Here is a 20,778-nt window from a genome sequence, read left to right on the forward strand (position 1 = left end):
GATGGATGGATGGATGGATGGATGGATGGATGGATGGATGGATGGATGGATGGATGGATGGATGGACGGACGGATGGATGGATGGATGGATGGATGGATGGATGGATGGATGGATGGATGGATGGATGGATGGATGGATGGATGGATGGATGGATGGATGGATGGATGGATGGATGGATGGATGGAACCGGTTGACGATAAGCGGATTGCTAACACCCAGTTTTTCGCTGCGCTTTCTGATCCCAGGTGGCGGCCGCTATGTCGTCAACGTCGGTCAGAACTGGTCAAAACTATCAACTCCCGAAAAATGTCCAAACCTTAGCCGTTTTTTTCAGTCTCAAAGCGTCTCGGATTTCTGAGGTGGTTTCGTTTGCTGATGAGTGGAGGGCATGCCACCCTAAAAGGATATGCCGTCTCCCTTTCTTGGGGACGGGTTAACACGAGGTTGCATTCCCAACCAGTTCGCTTTGGCTCGCGCAATTGGCCGGCGAGCCCTCTATATGACGAAAGCTTGTCACTGTCCAATCACGCAAGCTGAAGCCTACTGGTTTGGAAAAGCCAACCACGCCAGAATCCAGCCCCTGGCCACGACACGAAACCAACGTTGCAACAAATGTCGGGTATTGCGTCGAACTTACAATTACAGTACAGTCGTGTCAAATCACTTAGAGACTGAACGTTAGGCGCCATCTACCGTGCAACTTGAAAGGCTCGCTCGTTTCTCTCATTTCCCCGCTGCTTTCAGCAGCTGGCCACCCTGGAGCGGAGCGCGCAGCGACGCCTGTCGGAGACAGAAAGAGGCACAGAGTCGAGTGGAGAGATCGCGCGCGCCTGGCCCTGCACATCGCTTCGTTCGCCGTCGTTGCCTTGGTATCTGCCGCTGGTGCGCGAGACAGCTCTCCCCCTGCCGCCACCGCCGCACGCTGTCGAGACAAGCAGCCGGCTTTCCGCCTTGTCCCACGACTCGTTCTCGACCGGCGGGAGCTGCGAGTCGCCACTGGATTCCTTGAGCACCGCTCCCACCGTCCCTTCACGCCACTGCTACCAGCAACCACCACAGCGCGCGAAGCAGCGATTAACTGCGCTCCGACCACCGAACTGTGCTCGGGAAGTTCACGCCCAGGTGAGTTTTTGGGCTTGTCCCTCTTCGTTTGTTTTTTTCCACATTTGAACTGTCGCTCGCTCCCGGCGCAGCTCTTCCTCCGAGCGCGGCGATATCTCGGGGCGGGCAATGTCCGCTCGCTCCGCGCCGGATATCGGAGACAAGATGCGTTCGCCGGCGGGCCCGAGCATCCGACTCGGTTCGCTCTGGCGTTTGCTTTCCGCTGTTCGCGACGGCCGGGCGCGCGCTTCTGCCTGTGAGAGAGCAGCTCGTTATACAAAGCCTTTTGTTCAGCGCGGTTCCCTGGCGCCCGCGGGCCGGCGCGATCGGCGCCCCTATATTTCACTTTCCCTTGCGTTTTCCTTTCTTTTTTTTTTGTTGCGATCAAATCGAGCTTGCCGGCATTCGCTTCGGCACGGATTAATGGTGGCTTCATAATGGGGGAAAGAGGCGAGTGCGAATACCTCGCCCCATGCGCGTTCACTTGAATGCGAACGGACGGTGGTATTGGAGCGCCTGCGAAGCAGGATGCGTGCTTTTTCTTTTAATGCTCTCCAGTTTTTTGCCTTATCGCGCTTTTAACGTCAGCACCGATGGTTGACGCGAGCAAGGCGAGCGAACAACGCGCGGAAATTCGGTTTGAAACGTGTGTTAACGGATCACTCCGGTACGGCGCTGGGTCCTTCGTCACCGCCTTCTACACTGGCGTGTGGTTGGGATCGTGTTTGCGGTCAAAAAATTGCTTCCGCGGCCTTTGGTTCGAGTGTGCGGCGACGAAGCCAGCGGGGTGATATCACGCGGCCGTGTCTCCGAACTTAGGAGTACGAGAGCGTTTCTTTTTATCTTTTTGGGCGGCAAAACGTTGCCGCGACGCGCCCCGAGGCACGCCGAAGAGCGAGCACCACCAAGCAGCCGGTTATGCTTCGGGCTCCTCTACCCCCCTCCCTTTCCATGAAGTCGCGAAAGTCACAAAACGTGTTTACCGCCGCCGGCTGCTCGAAGCCTGTCGCTGTCTATGCTGCGGCGCCGGCTGTGAGGGCGATTGCTTTTAGTGCTACAGTGTGCGTTTTCGCTTGAGTTCGGGGCTTGGTTGTATTCGAGTCGGAATCGCGTTGGAAAGCGACGTTCCCGAGCGAAGGATGTGGGTGGAAAAAGAACCGTTCGCGTTATCGCGATGCTCGGTCAGGACGCATAAATTGTCTTCTTTTGTCGCTTTGAGTGGAAAAATAAGAGTTCGCGGCATCCGCTGATGCGCGGTACGTTGTCGAGCGTGGTACGGTGCCGCTGTGACCGGGTCTAGACGCCCAGGCGGTGACGCCCAGTGTCGGGTCGATAGCAGGGCTCTCGCCCTGTTTAGAGGGTGGGGAGGTACAGCTAGTTGGTCGCCTCGCGCCATGAGTCATAGCGGGGGTGGTCGCCGGGTGGTGGTGGCGGGGGTCCCCCGCTTTTGTGGAATTGCACTTGCAACTACTTTTATTTATTTCTTTTTCGCATGATTTGCTGTCTCCCTTGCGCTTTTTGCTTGCTGCGTCTGCGGCCGCGTGTGAGCCTTCAACTATTAACCACGTGGCTTCCTGCCTTATCAGTGGTCGGGCCTGGCTTAGGGTCCTTCTTTATATTTGTATGTGATGAACAGCGGACGTGACTCATTGTTCCTTGATATTAGTATTCATGTCAGACGCGAGTAAGAAATCAACCCTGCCCCTAGCAATTGCCGCTGGAATTAATGTCGTATTGTTCGCATTTTCCGCAAAGTTTCGCAATCTTGGGAGTGGCACTTTCTTCCGCCGAAAAGAGTAAGAGTGTCAAATTCGACAGTGTTCGCCACCTAGTGCAGTAGTTTAAGAATTTCATGCAAAAAATTTCTTAAATTTTATTATTTCGTGTTTGCAAATAGAATGAATTTCGCTTCCGGTATTGCAAAGATTTCATGTGATCTTACCGTTTTGGCTTGACTGACCTAGATGGCCTGCGGCCTTGACTTTGATAAGAATTCGCGGGCTGAATGAATCGAGAGGACGCTGTATTGGCAGTTCGTTATCATGCATTGTTATACCTCATGTTAGCGATTCTTATTAAATAACACAATCTGGCGGGCTAGTTGGTGGGAATCCATACGATTTCAGCAGCGCGAACACGGTTCTGTCTGTTTTTTCCTAACCGTGTTCGCGCTGCTGAAATCGTATGGATTCTTATTAGTGCCCCATTTATAAACTTTTTTTTTTTTAGAGAGAAAAAAAGACTGTCATCGAGCTATCACTAGTTTCAGCCCGCACGCTTACCTGATAACTTCGCTTTCTAATCGTTGAGTTCGTTCTGATTATTTCTCGCTGTATTTTGCGCATGCGCTGACCAGGTGTCGGATTGCGGAAACTGAAAGAAAACCGGGACTTGCGACCTTTAAAAGTTATCGATTTGTGCCAAGGTTGTTGGAATATCGAGCTTGACTGCAACAAAAGAAAAAAAAAGACCTAGTAGCGCTGGGGAAGATACGCCCGTGTTTGTTTTTTTTTTAATTTGTTTAGCGCAGCAGTTCCTTGTGCAGCCGTCTCGGCAGACCTGATGACCAGCTGGATAGCTTATCCGTAGTGTGTCGAGACGTGACTAGGTTGAAGTATGTGCCATAAAAGGCAGGTTTTTTTGCAAACGTTCCGTCTGTATGAATGGCAGGTGGCGACCGAGATAAACATGAAGGGTTGGAGAAGTCTGTTTTGCAATCGTGCTGAATAAGACCAGCGATAAAAGCCGTGCAAAGTCGAGCGTAGCAAATGGAACACAAAGCAAGAATAGGTGAAATCGTGTCTCCCCCTTGTTAAACGACATCCACGTTGCTTTTATTTGTTTTTGCATGGTGTCTCCTTAGTCAGTAACATTCCTTAAGCGCTTCAGTCTGAAAAGCGCGAAATGTTTCGCTTATGTTGAGTCGTTCGCATTGAATTTACCACAGGCATATGTAGCGCTTCGAGATCTGACAGCCCTCTTGGCGTGGAAAATGCGATTTATTGAGGTATGTAGCTTCGGTGTCGTGAAATCTTAAGCGGGCGTTGGGGATTAGTAAAGGACTAACGGACGTATGCAACTGTCGAGCTCAGGTTCACTCATAAAAAACAGCGAAAAGTAAACAACGGTAAGAGCTCTTGCCATTGATGAGGGAATGTGCTTGCAGTATCTCATTGTGTCGGGAAAAAGTGACTCAGAAATGAAATGATTTCTCGTGTCGCTGTTTCATCTCGGACATACCGTGATGAAAGCCTGGTAGCTGAAGCCGCTTAACCCTTGCAATCCGCAGTCTTCGGCAACGTCGGATGAAAGTGTGAACTCCCAGTAATTCGTCGCCAGTCTTCCTTACATTACAAAAATGTTAAAAGAAACTACTGCATTAAGAACTTACAATTACTGCAGAATTGGCGTATTGAGACTATTTCTCAGTGGCTGAAAAGCATAGTACTGCACGGAAACACTCAGAAACGAACAATACATTAATAGCAAAATGCAAAACTTTTCAAGTACCTGCAAATGCTGCAGTCCCGACCGACGGAAATGGTAGGCTGTTTTGCGGTTAACGTGAGGTTTTTGCCGTCATGTTATCTTCCAGCAGGCCTCATGTATGCGTGGATGCTGGTACTTTGACGTGGCTTCTAAAATGATTTGGGAAAGGGCAGTTTCTGCAGCGATATAAGAAATGAAATAATTAGGAAAGTCAAAATGGAGTCTGTTGCAGGGGTAACGTTGTCGTACGAACGCGTCGCACTTCAACGGTGTACTGCTGCTTCGTCGACAGCCGCTTTGCTACCCTCTCCCCCTTTCCTCCTCTCCCTAAGTGCCGCTGCCAAGAGCCTTGACCCACAGCGTGGTAAGGCAAGCGGCAAGCAACGAAACGGTGTGTCTCGGCTCATTGCGCTGTCTTTAGAGGTAGAGAGTGGTAGGCGAAAGTAAAAAAAAAAAGTATACTGTAGAACAAGAGAAAGATAAAAGACAGGGAAGCAGCTCTCGGCCTGCATTCTCCAGCCCCGTGCTCTTTTGTAGTTTTTCTTTTTCTGACAATACCGACGAAGTGCGGTGGAAGTTTTGCTCGACGAGCACGTAGACAGGAAGGCTTGCGCGCTACTTGTCGGGTTTCTTTCCTTTTTTTTTCTCTTGGGACGCGGCGGAACTTTATGCCTCTGTAAGGAACGGGGAAAGTGTCGCGCCCTCTTGATTTCGTTGGAAGCAGAGCTCCGTGATTTTCTCCCTCGAATGCTGAGTTAATATTTTATTGTCTAGCAATCAAAAAATGTCGTTTTATGTGTAGCTTATTTGACTCAGTGATCACGTGTGACAAATAACTGTAAATAACCTTTGTTTAAAATTGACGCGCCGTTCATTGCTTCTGTGGTACTGTAAAGGGACTCTGTCAAGCTACCTTTGGTTGTTTTAGCTAATACTGCTTGTCTCCTGTGTCGTGTAAAGTTGTGTGATACCAGTAAGGAGGCTGTTATCACCATACAACCAAAGATTCGGTTCTTTTCAAATCCAGAACGATACTGTATACAAGCTCGCGGTACCAATAAGTAGGCTGTTATCACCATCGAACCGAAGATTCGGTTTTTCAAATCCAGAACGATACTGTACAGGGACTGACTCTGTCATTATACCTTTGGTTATAGCTATTACTGCCGGCCTCCTGTGTCGCGTAAAGTTCTGTGTGATACCAATAAGTAGGCTGTTATCACCATCCAACTGAAGATTCGGTTATTTTCAAATCCAGAACGATAATGTACTGGGACTCTGTCAAAATATCTTTGGTTATAGCTATAACAACTGGCCTCCTATGTCGTGTAAAGTTCTGTGTGATACCAATAAGGGGGCTGTTATCACCATCCAACCGAACATTCGGTTCTTTACTACAAGTCCCGAACACATTCAGCTGAGTAACCATTAGCAATCGGCAACGGACGCGAACTGAAGGGGCAATAATTCAACCCAGTAAAAAGGAAGCGAGGAAAATAAGCTAAGAAAAAAACAGCGGGAAAACATTCTGTCTGGGTAGGAGCAGGGGAGGGCGTCCGCCCGGCCGCCCGCGCGCCCCCTCCGGTGCGAAGGTGCTCGACCCAGAGACATACTCACCCGCCCACCCCGGCCGTGGACTCCTCTTGGCGTCGCCGCCGGAACTCTGTCTACTCTCTCTTCTTTCTTCTCTCCTGTCGTTCTTTAGCTCCCTCGCTCTTTCCTCGAGCGGTGCTCGTTCTGCCAGTTGGCTCCGTTCCCGGCACGACGGTACTCGGCGAAGATGATCCCGCCGTTGGGGGAGAGGGGGCGTGTGGGCTGTTGGTCGCCTGTGCATGCTGCCGCTTGCGAAGAGGGAACGCCCACGATTTTGCTCCGTTCCCGAGGCGGCGAAGTTCGTTGTCACTGCCGCTGCTGACACGATTTCTCTTACACCGTGTGCCGCTTTGCTTTCTCCGTTGCTACTTTCTTGTTTCTGGCTTTCATCTGGCTTTTTTTTTGTGCTTGTTTTATGGCGCGTGGTAGTTATTTATCTTCGATGCTTATCGATTTCAGGTTGTGTTCAATGGCGACGCGCTAAAGCTTGTTCGTTGGGCTGTGTCGATCCACGTTCGAAAAGGGTGGGAATGCCGTAAAGACTAAATCAATATGAAGGGATTATCACTTCGGGTTTAGCCTCCCGCGATTGAAGTGCTGGGAAATTTAAATAAGGGTGAGCATATAGTACGTAAGCGTAGCTGACCGCTCGATTCCTATAGTATCCAGAACTGACACTTTCAATGCAAGACAAGAAGGTATCGCAAGAGGGAAATGCAGCCGATTACTTTTCCGTATTGGTTGCTTCTGTGCGTGCCTTGAAGGATGGTTCTCTCGTTACACTTTGATATAGCACTGGGCTAGTTGGTTGTATTTGTTCTGAGCGTTCAAGTCAGCGAGGACAGGGACAGATGTAAGAGGGGTTAGTTGGTTTTACTTTCCTACGGCGCGCTGCCGAAATCATGCACGCACACGAGAAAACACTTGCACAAGCAATGCGTGAAGCTCGCGGTACTCTTATGTAGAGCCATCGAGCTAACTTTAGCCGAACTCGCTCCATAGTGCAACTCAGGGTACCAGTTATGCATAGTTCAGTTCTTCACCTAGACGTATAGATTTGTGCTATCCAACCGTAGACGTGCTTCTGTGTACAGCTTAACAAGGCAGGAGGGGTGGGGAGGTACGGTTTGAAGGGTTAAGACGTCCTTTTGTATGGCGGTCAGGTGGTGGTGGAAACATTTATTGCTGAACAATGCAGAGGGGGCAAACCCTGCCCTTTACCGCGCTGCTCTTAAAAGGGCAGGCGTGAATCGGCTTTTTTGTATCGAAGGGGAAGGAGGTGTTTGTCAACTCTTTAAAATGTTTCTTTTTGTGTGCAAAAAATTTTTGCTAACGTTTTTTTTTTTTTTTGAATTTATAGAACAGTGGTAGTTGTTAGTTCCTGGCGATCTGGTCGATATGTAGCGTTATGCGAGGACGGAAATTCCGGCCACGGCGTCACGCTCGATGCTGTCCCTTTGAGTCAGCGCGCTTGAGGCCAGGTCGCGGCTGTGGAGGAAGTACTTAATTTGCGCTCTGTTACGTCTTTCTGGGCCATCCAGCCCCGCATAGCGTCTGTGGGGATTGTTGTTGACCAGATGTCTAGTCCTTCAGTTGTCAGAGGGGTTGCTGTTGTCATTTATGCGCGCCATTTTGTCCCTTGACGTCACCGGTCTTCGCATCCTTCGATCAAACGTCACCCGTCCTGAGTGAAGCTGTTTAAAGGGGTTCTGTTAGTTATCTGCTTTCAAAGCAGCTACTTTAGGTACTGGAAACAGGTGATCCGCAGTAATTACAGGTTTTTGAAAGCAGTCTTGTTCATTGAGAATGCGTAGATTGAAATGACGTCTTCGACGGGATGTGTTCTTTTTTTTTTAAAAAAAAAAAAAGAGGCGGTGCAGTCGTATATTACCCCTACGTTTTCAGGGCCAGTGAATTGGGACACCCTGTGTCTACGTTTGTAGGTTCTTGAAGCTGTGAGTCCCTAGCTTTTAAACTCCTGTCTAAACTATTTCTTTGTAACGAAATTATGAAAGTAACATATAAACGACTATTCCTCTTGGAATGTCGTTCAGCACTGGCTATAACGAAGTAACCGCCGGGCCACTTCAACTTTAACGAGTTTCAACTGTTACAAAGTTGTTACTACATAATCAGCAATCGCAGTCGCGTTTAAAGCATGGCTATCGAAGCGCACACGTATGTCGTGGTGCAGAAAACTCGGGTGAACAGTTAGATTTAGTTTATGATGTCGATGATGATGTTCGATAGATAAAGATCGTTCGATGAGAACTTTTCGGTGTCACCGTACGGGTTTCGGAGCGAATCGGGGGGGGGGGGGGGGGGGGGGAGGGGGGGGAAGCAAGATTTGGGGAGCGAACGGCTGTGTAACGAATTCCGCCTCGCACGGAGCTCGAAAACGCCTGGGCGTTGCATTTAGGTCACGCTCAAGCCTCCCGTGAAAATACAAAAAAAAAGAAAAAAAAGAATGGCACACATTGCGGCTGTGTTCGCCCATAATGTTTCCGTAATGCTCGAAAACAGCCCTTCTTCCGCTTGACACGGAAATACACAACACGTTCCCCGAGTTCGATGGTGCGTTATCGCTTCCCCGCAGCAGACGCCGCTGTTCCGAAGGTTCCGCAGCTTATCTGCTAGTTATCAGTCCTTCTGTCACTTGGGCGCGCTGGGGGTCGAACACCACGGTTGCTTATCACAGCCTACAGCCTTCTGTATTTCTTCCGCCCGCGTTGTCAAGCGTTTTGGCTTCACCGCAACTATTGTCTGCTTTGGTATCTGCTTTTGGTTATGGAATGGTTAATGGGATTGACCGTCTCAAAACGACATTGCTTTCTAGTTATCGCAGTGGAGGACTCCGGAATAACTTCAGCCGCCTTAGATTCTTTAAAGGGCACTGACATCGCACAGTACACGGGCGCCTTTTGCGTTTCATCGTCCTCTGGCTTATCAGTCGAGTAACCACTGAGCCACTGTGGCGAAGAGGTATCGGTTTTTGACGAGCTGCTCTGTACTTGGAAAAAACAGCGCTAAGACGAAGGACAAAGAAAAGAGGACTACAGGACTTTGTCCTTCGTCTTAGCTCTGTTTTTTCCAAGCAACCTGTACCAACTAGCTCAACTCTCCCTTTTATTGCTCTGTACTTCAGTCAACTGTGTCAATTTGGCTCCTTTTCTTGCTTATTCGTTGTTAGTTTGCCGGTAATAACCGCCGGAGCCGATTGTACCGGGTCGCGTTAATTATCGCATGTCTTCTGATTCGGTCAGTCACCAAATATTTCTTATTCATATATAATGTTCATCATTGTTTCACTCGTTTACACAGTTCCCACTCATTCATTAGTTTTTTACTCGAATTACTTCGGACCCATTTACATGCTGTCTCATCCACTCATTATCACCGTTCACAATCTTCTAGGGGCCTCTATTCAATTTCATACTTTCTCTTACAGAACAATTCCTGTACCCGCCCAGAGTGAGCCAGTCACTGTTTCCGTACCTTCCCCTTCCTCGTAGCCTCCGCCTCATCATTTACTCGCTTAATAAAGCGCTCATACCTTTTACTCGCTCTTGGCTGCCGCGTCTATCGCGCTATCTCACTAAAGCATCACTCTACCTTTACTGATTACAAAGAGTGCTCTCTCACTTAGACCCGTCTCATCCTATTCACTCATTCATGCGATCCCCTAACTCATTGCTCATTCGCCTATTATGCAGTAAATTGTAATAGTCCTTTCTCACTATCGTTCTACAGTCGTCGCTCTTTCATCAGTCATTAAAGGCAGAGACTGATGTACCCCCCCTCCCCCCAACCCCTTGCGAGAAATATTATGTATGAAAAGCATACTGAACCCTGCTTTGTTTTTCGATTACTTGGTTCAAATGGACACCCCACCCCCAATCTCTCCCAACGCCCCCTTCAGGAGCAACCCGTAGATACCCCCCTGATCACAGGCTCTCCCGCGCACTGCTGTGCAAGAAGCGTTCAAGGCAGGCGTGTGGTAATTTGAACTCTACCCGAGCAGCTCAGGTAATCGCCCCAGTATTGGAAATATATTGGCAAAGACTGGTCTAACATATATAGGACCAGAGTGAAACCATCCATCTGCAATATTGGGCCATCACCTGTGCTGGTTGGGTATGGAGCTGGCCTGAGTGAGAGATATCTTCGGCGGGGCTTCCGCAGACTTCTCGATCCCTGGTCTCAAGTCATCTATGTAGCTCGGGCAGACATCGTAAAAATTCTCTTACGGTGGTAGGCGAAAGCCGTCTTTTTAGGCTACGACGTTCCAGGCCACCCGGGAGGCCCTCGTGCAGGGGTCCTTAGAAAAAAAAAAAGGAAACAAAAATAAACCAAGAAGCTCACGCTGCATTTCGGAATGTGACGACTGCCCCGCTTTTTTGAAATGCAGGCGCCGACGATGGGGCGGTTCCCTTTGCAACGCATTCGCACGCTCGGTGTGTTATGTGCATGCTTTTCGATGCGCCCGATCGCGCCTGCATGCTTTGCAGGCCGACCCTTGAGACGGTCGGTCGGTCGACCGAGAGGAATGCCCGTCTCTCTCGACGTCGCGCGGTTCTTTCGACACACGAGGAAGCCGAGTAACGTCTCTCTATGAGGTGTCGTCATGTTTCAGAGGAGAACCGCCGAGGCCTCCTCTGCATTCTTTGCGGTTTCCTCGCCTTTCTCGTCTCCTTTCGGAGGTGTCTTCTTCGCGGAATGAGAGTGCCGAAGGTTCGGATCTATTCGCGAGCGTCATTTCGCCGAAACCCTGCCCGTCGTCCACCGTTTCCGATTCGTGAGGAGCCGGGCAGGGCTCGAATCAGTGTCAACCTTTTGTTCACGATAGTTATACTGAGGTAGCTGTACATGAACTGTCTCTTAACTATATTAGGCGTGTAGGCGCAGCGAATGGTAAATTTGAATGGCTGAATTTCTTTGGAGGAGAAATTCTAGAGGCCCGTGTACTGTGCGATGTCAGTGCACGTTAAAGAACCCCAGGTGGTCGAAATTTCCGGAGCCCTCCACTACGGCCGTCTCTCATAGCCTTAGTCGCTTTGGGACGTTAAACCCCATAAAACCAAACCAATGGTAAGCGACGATTGATTGATTGATTGATTGATTGATTGATTGATTGGAAACTATTGATTTGAAATGGGGTAAGCGGTTAGGGATTGGGATAGATTAGTGATAAGAGCAGTGGTCGGCAATGCCTCAGTCCAGGAGTCCGTTGGCTACAACCAAAGGTCGATAGCCCTTAGTCATGACCAGTGGGATCTGGAATTTTCAGGACTTCTGCCGCTGGCCAACGCCTATGTCTGGTTTCTTTGTGGATGAGATACAAAGTTTCACGTGTGAAGATTCTTGAGAAGCTGGGTAGCTGTCCTTCGTAACCGCATATGGCCTCGGGGCTGTGGACGCTAAGCGGCTAATTACTGCCTCATTTCAACTCTTAAGTAAGGCGGCGAAAAAAAAAGGATGTGTTATAGCGGAAGGAAAATTTTTCACCGGCTTACCGCCGACGCCCGATGGATCGCCGACGGCCGGCTTAGCGCTTCCTTACGATGTGATGGCCTTGGCGGAATAGGCTAGCTTTAGAGCCGCCTTTTCACTCGAATCCGCAATCCTGGATTTACGTACCCCGCCCCTCAATCATGCGCCATACTTTCCCGCTTTGTGTAACTGTTCCGGTGAACATTATTTTTTTTTGTTTAATTACCTAACGGGCACATTTTTTTTCCCTTCGAAAATGATACCAAAATCATCGTTTAGTGCCAGTGCTGCCATCTGTCGGCAAGCCAAAAAAATGCTTCGGATGGGCCCTACTCGCCTTAAACCGGGCACAGGATGCCAGAAGCACTTGACAAGCTGGGCTCGTCATGAGCCAGATTGACAGTCGGCTTATGACGAATGACGAGCCAGATTGACAGTCGGCTTATGACGAGCCTGGATCGTCACGTCCGCTTGAGGGCTGAATATGCTCCACAGGGTGTTTAGACATGCGCTACGAGTGCAGTAGGCAAGATACAATGCCGCGGGACAGAAAATAGTTAGAAATTAGTGCACGGCTTGCAAAGGGTCTGTCCATGAGAAACAAAAATGCAGTCCAGGTCGCAAGAAACACTGCTCAAACATTCAGCACAAAAAGAAAAACAGTGCCCTATATAATGCCTGACTAAACTCTGAGCAGGCTAATAAATGTGAAACCCCCTTCCGACGCGAACTACTCATGCGCATTTCGGTAAGCCTAGCACATATTCGTGTGAACACAGTATCTATGTGATTGCCATGCGCCACAAGGTTACTGCGCAAGCCTGCACTCACCGGTTGAATTGCTCGCCAGAAAGAACTCGAACCAGTTTTATATGCGTTTCAAACTTTGCAGTCGGCTCTCCTCGCCAATTGCCTATAGGTGTGTCTAATATCAAAGGAATGCCACAAAGGAATGGCACGTGCGGGCTTGCGTCATGTCGAAGCGATGCTCTGACAGATGCCGGCACGCGACTTTGTATACCTTTGCTTCGCTGCGGGTGTTAGAGCGTACGTGTGCGTGTATTTCAAGGTACAGCACAAGTAAGTGGTATATAGTTGCCACTCGCTAAATTATATTGCAGATGCGGTCCTTAGGGGGGTTAATACGAAGCACGGTTCCCGATAATTATTTCTATAATATTCTGCAGAAAATAATTCCCCTATACCTTGAGTTTGGCGCATGATGGCCGGTATTGCCTGTGTGCCATAAAACCCAGTACAGTACAATGCAGTACAGTAGGAACACGGTTCGTCGTTGTAATTGGCAACCATATTTATATTAGTATTCCATGAAGTTTAAGGAGTTTAAACATCTAATTTTTGGATGCATGTTTTCTTCTTTGTAATGAGGCGTGAGGCATTATTATACACGGATTACTACGTGGTATTATCCTACGACAACTAAATAACCTTATTATCGAATTTCTTGTGCTGCTTCGTTTTCGGTTTCAACAGGTGAACGACGATTGTGACGTCAACGAGAGGTTGTAGGTCATGTGAGGCATGAAAAAACTGCAATATAATCGGTGCTTCTTCATTCGTTGTCCTTCCCTTTCTTGAGGAAGGCTGGATTTGGAATTGTGGTGAATTACAACTACGAAACAGCGATTACATCGCAGTTTTTCCATGCCTCAGGTGACATATAACTTCTTTGACGTCAGTTTTTTATGCTTCAGGTGACATATAACCTCTTTGACGTCACAGCCATCGTGTGGCTGTTGAAACGGAAGCAGCATGACAGAAAAAATCGTTTATAAATTATTTGACGGGCGTATACATGGCGATTCACGCATGATAGTGTCTTCCGCATCACTAAAGACAATAAAACATGCCACCAAAGTTAGGTGTCCACGCACATTTAACGCGAATAAGCTTCAGTTATGTACAGGGTCCGTCAAAAGTTCCAAGGCCACAGGGTTTGCTTTTGAGCAGCATAGTCGGGCTGCTGAGATACCCTCGAAGCTCAAAATATCTGTAGAGAATAGAAGGATCGTTCTACCATCTGAGAACCTCGATAGCTCTATCGGAATCTTAAGTGCCAGGATATACCGATGAAAAGCGGACCATGTGGCCTGGGACCCTGTACATGGTAGCGGTTTCATGCATGAATTCTGTGCCGTGCAGTGGAATACGCCGAATTTTTTAATTGTGTAATTGCAAACGCAAGAGCCCCGCCGCGGTGGCTCAGTGGTTACGGCGCTCGGCTGCTGACCCGAAAGACGCGGGTTCGATCCCGGCCGCGGCGGCTGAATTTCTTGAAGGCGAAATTCTGGAGGCCCGTGTACTGTGCGATGTCAGTGCCCCAGGTGGTCGAAATTTCCGGAGCCCTCCACTACGGCGTCTCTCATAGCCTTAGTCGCTTTGGGGCGTTAAACCCCAATAAACAAACAAGCAAACGCAAACTCGTCTTTTCCTACGAACATGTTAGTTCAGCTGCGAGTTCCACGGGGAAAAAATGAAACCGCTTTCCTCTCCCGTGAGGCGAATGGGCGCAATTTTTTCTTTGGATCAAGAACGACAGACGTGCAGATAAATGCAACCTGAATGCAACATGAATGCGACTTAGGTGCAGCTCAGACGCAAGTCAGTTGTAGCTTAGATGCAACATAAATGCAAGTCCATATATTCAAGTGTAGCGAAACAAACGAAATGCTCTGGAGTCGAGCGTATTTTGCCCTGAAAGAAGTAAAAGATATGCGAGGCGAGGTTAACTTTTTGCATGCGTGCGCAAAGCAATACTTACACCCCTGGGTCGCCTGTCATTTTGCTGATGTGCCGACGCTCCGTATCTATGCTCTGAAAGCGCATGCTCTCTCCGCAGTTTTCGCGTTGTAGGCGGCGTGCCGAAGGCTATCATTTTACCCCAACTTGCAAGCAACGCAGAGATAAGACTGGCTCTACGGATCTCCTTTTCTATCTTATCCTTTATACAGAGCCAACGATGTCTATAAATAAATCGCTTTGCGCTGCAAAAGCAATGGCGCTTTGGGCGTTGTGCGAGAAGTCCAACGGGAAGGCTGTGTACATGAACCCGACAGGACCGGGGCGAATCAGGGTCGACCGACCCGGTCGACCCTGATTCGCCCCGGTCCTGTCGGGTTCATGTACACAGCCAGAGTCAGCGTCGGGTTAGGTGACTCGCCCCTGATTCGCCCCGCTTGGTGTCTACATGAACCTGGTTCAAGCGCGTAAATATCGCAGTGGCGCCTAGCGTCGAAGTTCGCAGTTATCGTTCAAGCTTCCGGTTCCTGTTTTTGGCCCAAGCGTTCCTAGGCGGGTCGAGCGAGTTAACCGAGTCAACGCGACTCGCTCTGCCGCTTATTTTACTCGACCCGACAGCGTTTACATCAACCCGACAAGTAAACTCGACTCGACTCTATCGAGTTCATGTAAACAGCCGCCTATAGGGTGGGGTTGTGGCAACGGGCGCTGTGCAAAGCGGCGCTCAGCAACGTTTCTTTATATGTGCGTTCGTTTGCAGCGGTTTACCACCTATACGATAAAACCAGCCTTGGATAAAACTGCGCATGGGACTCCATGGAGTAGCAGCTGCTCCGAAAACTCGGCAGCATAGTATGCTTTGATGAAGTTGGCGCCAAAAACGAGGACTAAAGTAGGAGAGAAGACACAACACGAGCGCTCGTGTTGTGTCTTCTCTCCTACTTTAGTCCTCGTTTTTGGCGCTAACTTCATCATGAATAAGATTCAACTCGCCCAACTTTCCACCTTACTATAGTATGCTTGTCCCTTTACGACACGGCCTTGACTTAAAAGAGCCTTGCTATATCATGCCCGAGGTGCGCCTGTAATGCGAAAAACAGGTTATCCGCGACAGGCCTCTGCCTTTCTTTCCTTTTTTGCATTTTCATCAGCCAATACAACTACTAAAACATGCGGGTGCGTACGTTGAAGTCTGGTCCGCATTTGCGACCTTGGCGTATCAGTGTCTGCATATGTTTGGCGTTGCTGTCAGGTCTTGAGTCGGGTGGTAGACGCGCGTTGTTGACGTGTTTGCGCAGGTGTCTCTTGTGCTCGTCGTGTAGAAGCGTCGACTCCAGCTATGCACCGTATACCTTTATTCGTGGTGTCATTGAGAATAGTCTCGCTGAGCACCGCAAGGAGTTGCTTGCGAGATTTATTTCTAATGCTGCGTAGCATGTCTTACGCATGTAAAGCAACTCTCCGAGACGGCCTGTTTGCTCGCTCGTTCTACAGAGGCGTGTACTAGCCGCGTTACACGAATGCGACCGTGGTGGCTCAGGGGTTATGGTGCTCGGCTGCTGACCCGAAAGACGCGGGTTCGATCCCGGCCGCGGCGGTTGAATTTCTTTGGAGGAGAAATTCTAGAGGCCCGTGTACTGTGCGATGTCAGTGCACGTTAAAGAACCCCAGGTGGTCGAAATTTCCGGAGCCCTCCACTACGGCGTCTCTCATAGCCTTAGTCGCTTTGGGACGTTAAACCCCATAAAGCCAACCAAACCATACGAATGCGACAAAAGTCCACGCCAGATCACTTTTCGGGGAAAAGCGCGAGAGCGTCCAGGAAAGAAAGTAGAGGATGAGTCGCGCCTTTCCACGCATTCTGTCGCATTCATGTAAACGCGGTTACAGGGGCGCAAAGAACATATTTTTAAATCAATCAATCTTTTGTTATCTTCATGAACAAAAACAGTTTACAAAACAGTGCTTGGACCCATAGCCAGAGGCTAGTTTTGTGTCCAGTGAGGCTAGTTTTGGGTCCAATGAGGCTAGTTTTGGGTTCAATGAGGCTTATTTTGAGTCCAATGAGGCTAGTTTTGGGTCCAGCGAGGCTAGTTTTGGGTCCATTGAGGCTAGTTTTGGGTCCAACGAGGCTAGTTACGGGTCCAACGAGGCTAGTTACGGGTCCAACGAGGCTAGTTTCGCGTCCAACGAGGCTAGTTTCGCGTCCAACGAGGCTAGTTTCGCGTCCAACGAGGCTAGTTTTTGGTCCAATACGGCTACGGCGCCTTCGAGCAGAAAAGGCGGTAGCGGACTGTCGGTGTCAGGCTGTCATCTCGAATTACGTAACCTGTTGAAGTGTAGGGCAGCCATGTCATTGGGGAAGCCTACAACCGGCCGTAGCGGCTTTGTGTATAGCAGCGACTGTAAAACAGTGATGCTGTACCTCCAAGATCTCCAAAGAATAATAATTACCATAGCGATGCTGTACCATTGCGGTTATGCATAGTAACGTGAGGACCCATAGCGCACAAAATTGAAGGGACACAACACAAGCGCTAAACTTCCACTGAACGATGTTTATTTGGCGCGGACAACCTTATAAAGATCACGTAAGGTACAGGTACAGATGACTAACAATGATTATCTTGTCAAATTCATGACGTGTCAGGAATGAGACAAAAAACACAATGCACGCCACCAATCAGTGAGCACGTTTCACACTATCGCCTTGCATCTAAGAAAGCTGTCCTTTTTTGATAATGACACCGAAGGATCACTAACGCAATTTTCCAATTGCTCTTTTTCCATCGCCGCAGCTTCAATTATCTCCCTCATGTTGGCTACCCACTAGCCCGAACCGTGACCCTTCTAAGCATAATAACGGTTCTGTACAACAATGTAACATTGCGGCTATGCATAATAAGGGTTCTGTAAGGCGGTGGTACTGCAACATTGCGGTTATGCATAATAAGGGTTCTTTACGGTAGCGATGCTGTACCACTGCGGTTATGCATAGTAAGTATTCTGTAGGATAGCTATACTGTGCCATTGCGATTCGGAACCATAGCGGTACAGCTGTTGCTACCTGTTTTGCCTCAAGGTAGGCGAAAACTCATGACTTTCTTCTGCATGCTTTAGTGGCAAGAGCCGCAAGACTGTGCAGAGTCTACGATCTTTTTGCGAACCACAGAGAGCGAGAAACCAAGTGTGCTCTGGTTGGAGCTTCGGGATCACGTGCAGCTTGCGCAGTTTGAATGCTGCTCTGCTGTTTTGTGGCAACGAACTCGGAGGAGGGGGCAAGTGGTTCCGCGAGCTGACCCCCCCCCCCCCTTTCCTTTGCCTGCGAACCTTCCGTCCGCGCGGCGGGACCTGCCCCTGACCGAGCGCGCGATTAGCCTTGAACTTGCCCGCACTGCCGCTGCGCCTCCTTCCTTTCATCCTCTGTCTGCGGCTTCTCTCCCCCTCTCATTTTTTCTCCTCCTCCTCCTCTGACTTCGGGAGGGAAAAGAAGTGGTCGCATATTCGGTCGCGGTTTGGGTGAATGGCTGGCTGGCCGGCGGTGCCATGTGTCCGATAATAATAATAAGTCAATCAAGCAATGGCTGTGTTTATCGTGCCCAGGAACAGCCAGAGCCTTTGTGCTGCGCAGATTGGAACGGGGAAGTGAAAGAACAGTTAGGAAAGTAATAGCACTGGTAGAGGAGAGGAAAGATACGATGCAAATGTTATGACAAAGAAAAAACACTGCAGCTGTGGTGAGCGTGTACTTCCGGTGTCTTGTCTTGCGTCGTGTCTCCGCTGGTTGCTTCACTATTAGCCGTGAACTAATCCGTCCAGGTGATAACGTATTTATTTAACGGGCTATATTACGATTAAACTTGTCCCGGCGCTCAAACGCAGACGCGTCTGGAAAATAACGAATTGGCCAAGTTGGACAGACTAAGAAGAAAACTGCATCATAAAATGCTAATTGGATGGTGCGGAAAGAATGGGAAAAAGCTGACAGGACGAGCATGAAACCTGATGCCAACTAGGTAGCAGCGATAATAGTTGGATTTATCCTTGATTATTTTGATGATTTTACTCCGAGTACTTTCACTGGGTGGGCAGATGCGGGGTGGGTCTCACCGTAGCCTCTAGACCTTAACCTCTAGACAAACCGCCGCGTTGACTCAATGGTTATAGTGCTCAGCTGATGACCTAAACGACGCGGGCTCGATCCAGGCCGGGGTGGTCAAATTTCGATGCAGGTAAAATTCTAGAGGCCCGTGTGCTGTGCGATGTCAGTGCACGTTAAAGAACCCCAGGTGGTCGAAATTTCCGGAGCCCTTCACTACGGCGTCCCTCATAGCCTGAGCCGAGTTGGCACGTTAAACCCCGTACAATCAAATCTAGCCTCTGGACCTTAGCCTCTGGACCTTAGCCTCTGGACCTTAGCCTCTGGACCCTAGCCTCTGGACCTTAGCCTCTGGACCTTAGCCTCTGGACCTTAGCCTCTGGACCCTAGCCTCTGGACCCTAGCCTCTGGACCCTAGCCTCTGGACCCTAGCCTCTGGACACTAGCCTTCGGAACCTAGCCAATAGATCCTAGCTACTAGTCCTAGCCCCTAACCTTTGGTCCACCTATACGCTGCAGCGTAGGGCCTTTTCACCGTGTGGCCCTAGCTGTTGTGGCAGGTAACCGTTGTAACTGGTTGTACTCTGCTCGTCATGAGGGTGTGTGATGATTGAATATGTTAGGGCGCCTTCCATGACAGTGCCTCCTTTTAGGGCAAGGTTTTACCTTCCTTATAACCGCCTTGGGTTTGCGTGATAACAGCCATTATTCGACCACGAAAAGCCAGGTCGTCTCACCGTGACTGCTGCGTCCACCTCTGATACGGCCGTGTAGCTTCTGAAATTTCTATTTTGAATTAGGCTTCTTTGTCTGACAGCAATTCTTCTTCCAGACTAAAATTAGGGTGGGCGTGTAAATGAAAAATAATAGCGCCCGGCCCGCAGCCGAAAATGCTCAATTCGAAATAATGTTGTATGGGCTCAAAACGAGAAAGTGTGGGCACCGAATATTTCTATAGTCGTGAGCGATTTAAGAGGGAAGAAACGTTTTATACAAAATTGTCCTTTTTTTTTCTACACTGAATCTGAGAATAGCTTTGGGATATATACGCCAAGAGGAAAACTAGTCAGAACTGCAAAAACTGTACTTGTCTGACATAGTTATACAGTATTCAATAACGAATGCTCAAATTCCGTTCCCTCTAATATTGCTCACGACTGTACTCTGTCACCCAGCTTGCCCTAGCATGTCCGTGCACTGCGTGCAGTACGATGACGGTGGAAGCGGTGGGCTCTTCTAATCTACCCTCTCTTTCTTTCCCCACTCTTTCGTTCTCTCCAACGTCCGTCCGCCATGTTATCCCGGGAAGGGCGAAGCGAAGAAGCCGCCCATCCTCGAAGTCTAGCGCAGGGATTTACGGCGACGCCACCGCAGTGGTTGTGTGTCGCGTTCGAAGGCACGGCGGCAGAACTTGTGTGGAGAGAAGAGAGAGAGAGTGAACTCGACGCTTCTTCTTTCGCCCACACGTTCCTTTTCCTTTTTTTTTTTGCCACCTTCCTGTAACGCGACTCTTCTTTCCTTTCCTCTTCGTTTTTCTTTTTTTTTCTCCTCTCTTCCACATTCCTCCGTTCTTCTCCGCACTGCAGCGAGGAACTAACAAGGGGCGCGACGCAGTCCGCCTTTATTTCGGTTTTCTCTTTCACTTTAGCTTTTTACTCTTCGTACTTTCCTCACGTTCACGTCTGAGACGAGAGGCCTGGTCTACGGAGGCATACAGGGCTCTTTGCGGTCTCTGGGGCATGCTGAGGCCTAGCCTAGCCACCGACTGACTCGGTTTGCATTGCAAGCGGACCGGAGGAGGAAGTGAGGAGAGGATAGGGAGAGAGGTGGAGTGGAGGGGAGGTATACGAGGCGTCAAACGTCGCCGCATTAAAACACGCACAGACAACTCTTTTTCCTGTCGTCCGGAGCGTCGTATTCGCCGCACTCGCTCGCGAACTCGCGGCGTCCGTCCGGACTCGTCCCATCTCCTCTCGCGTTACTACGCGCCGGGAATTTATCTTTACTTGGGGACTTTAATATCGCGTAGTCTACCGCTCCGAGCCGCTTTTTGGAATCGACCTGCTGGCGTATAATTTTGTACCACGATAGCTGCTTCGCGAAAACTCTACGGGGTTTCTACTGCGTCGTCTTTGGTAGCCGTAGTTTTTTTTTTTTAGTACGTCTGCGTGACCAAGAGCTCAGTGACGTCAGTACAGTGTGACGTCAGCACTCTGTGATCGCCTTTTGGCCAATCGTGGCTGAG

General features: G+C 49.3%; 1 protein-coding gene across 1 annotated transcript in view; it reads left to right on the top strand.

Moving 5' to 3' along the window:
- The first annotated feature begins 842 nt into the window (after window positions 1–842).
- The window catches only part of LOC149330413 (uncharacterized), a 117,621-nt gene continuing 97,685 nt past the window's right edge, over window positions 843–20,778 (top strand). The window contains exon 1 of the mRNA XM_089560957.1: window positions 843–1,123. The gene's annotated coding sequence lies outside the window, so the exon portion shown is untranslated. The remainder of the gene's footprint in view (window positions 1,124–20,778) is intronic.

This window comes from Amblyomma mixtum, chromosome 9, assembly GCF_055824585.1.
Source record: "Amblyomma mixtum isolate Tamu chromosome 9, ASM5582458v1, whole genome shotgun sequence".
Classification (NCBI taxonomy): Eukaryota; Metazoa; Arthropoda; class Arachnida; order Ixodida; family Ixodidae; genus Amblyomma; species Amblyomma mixtum.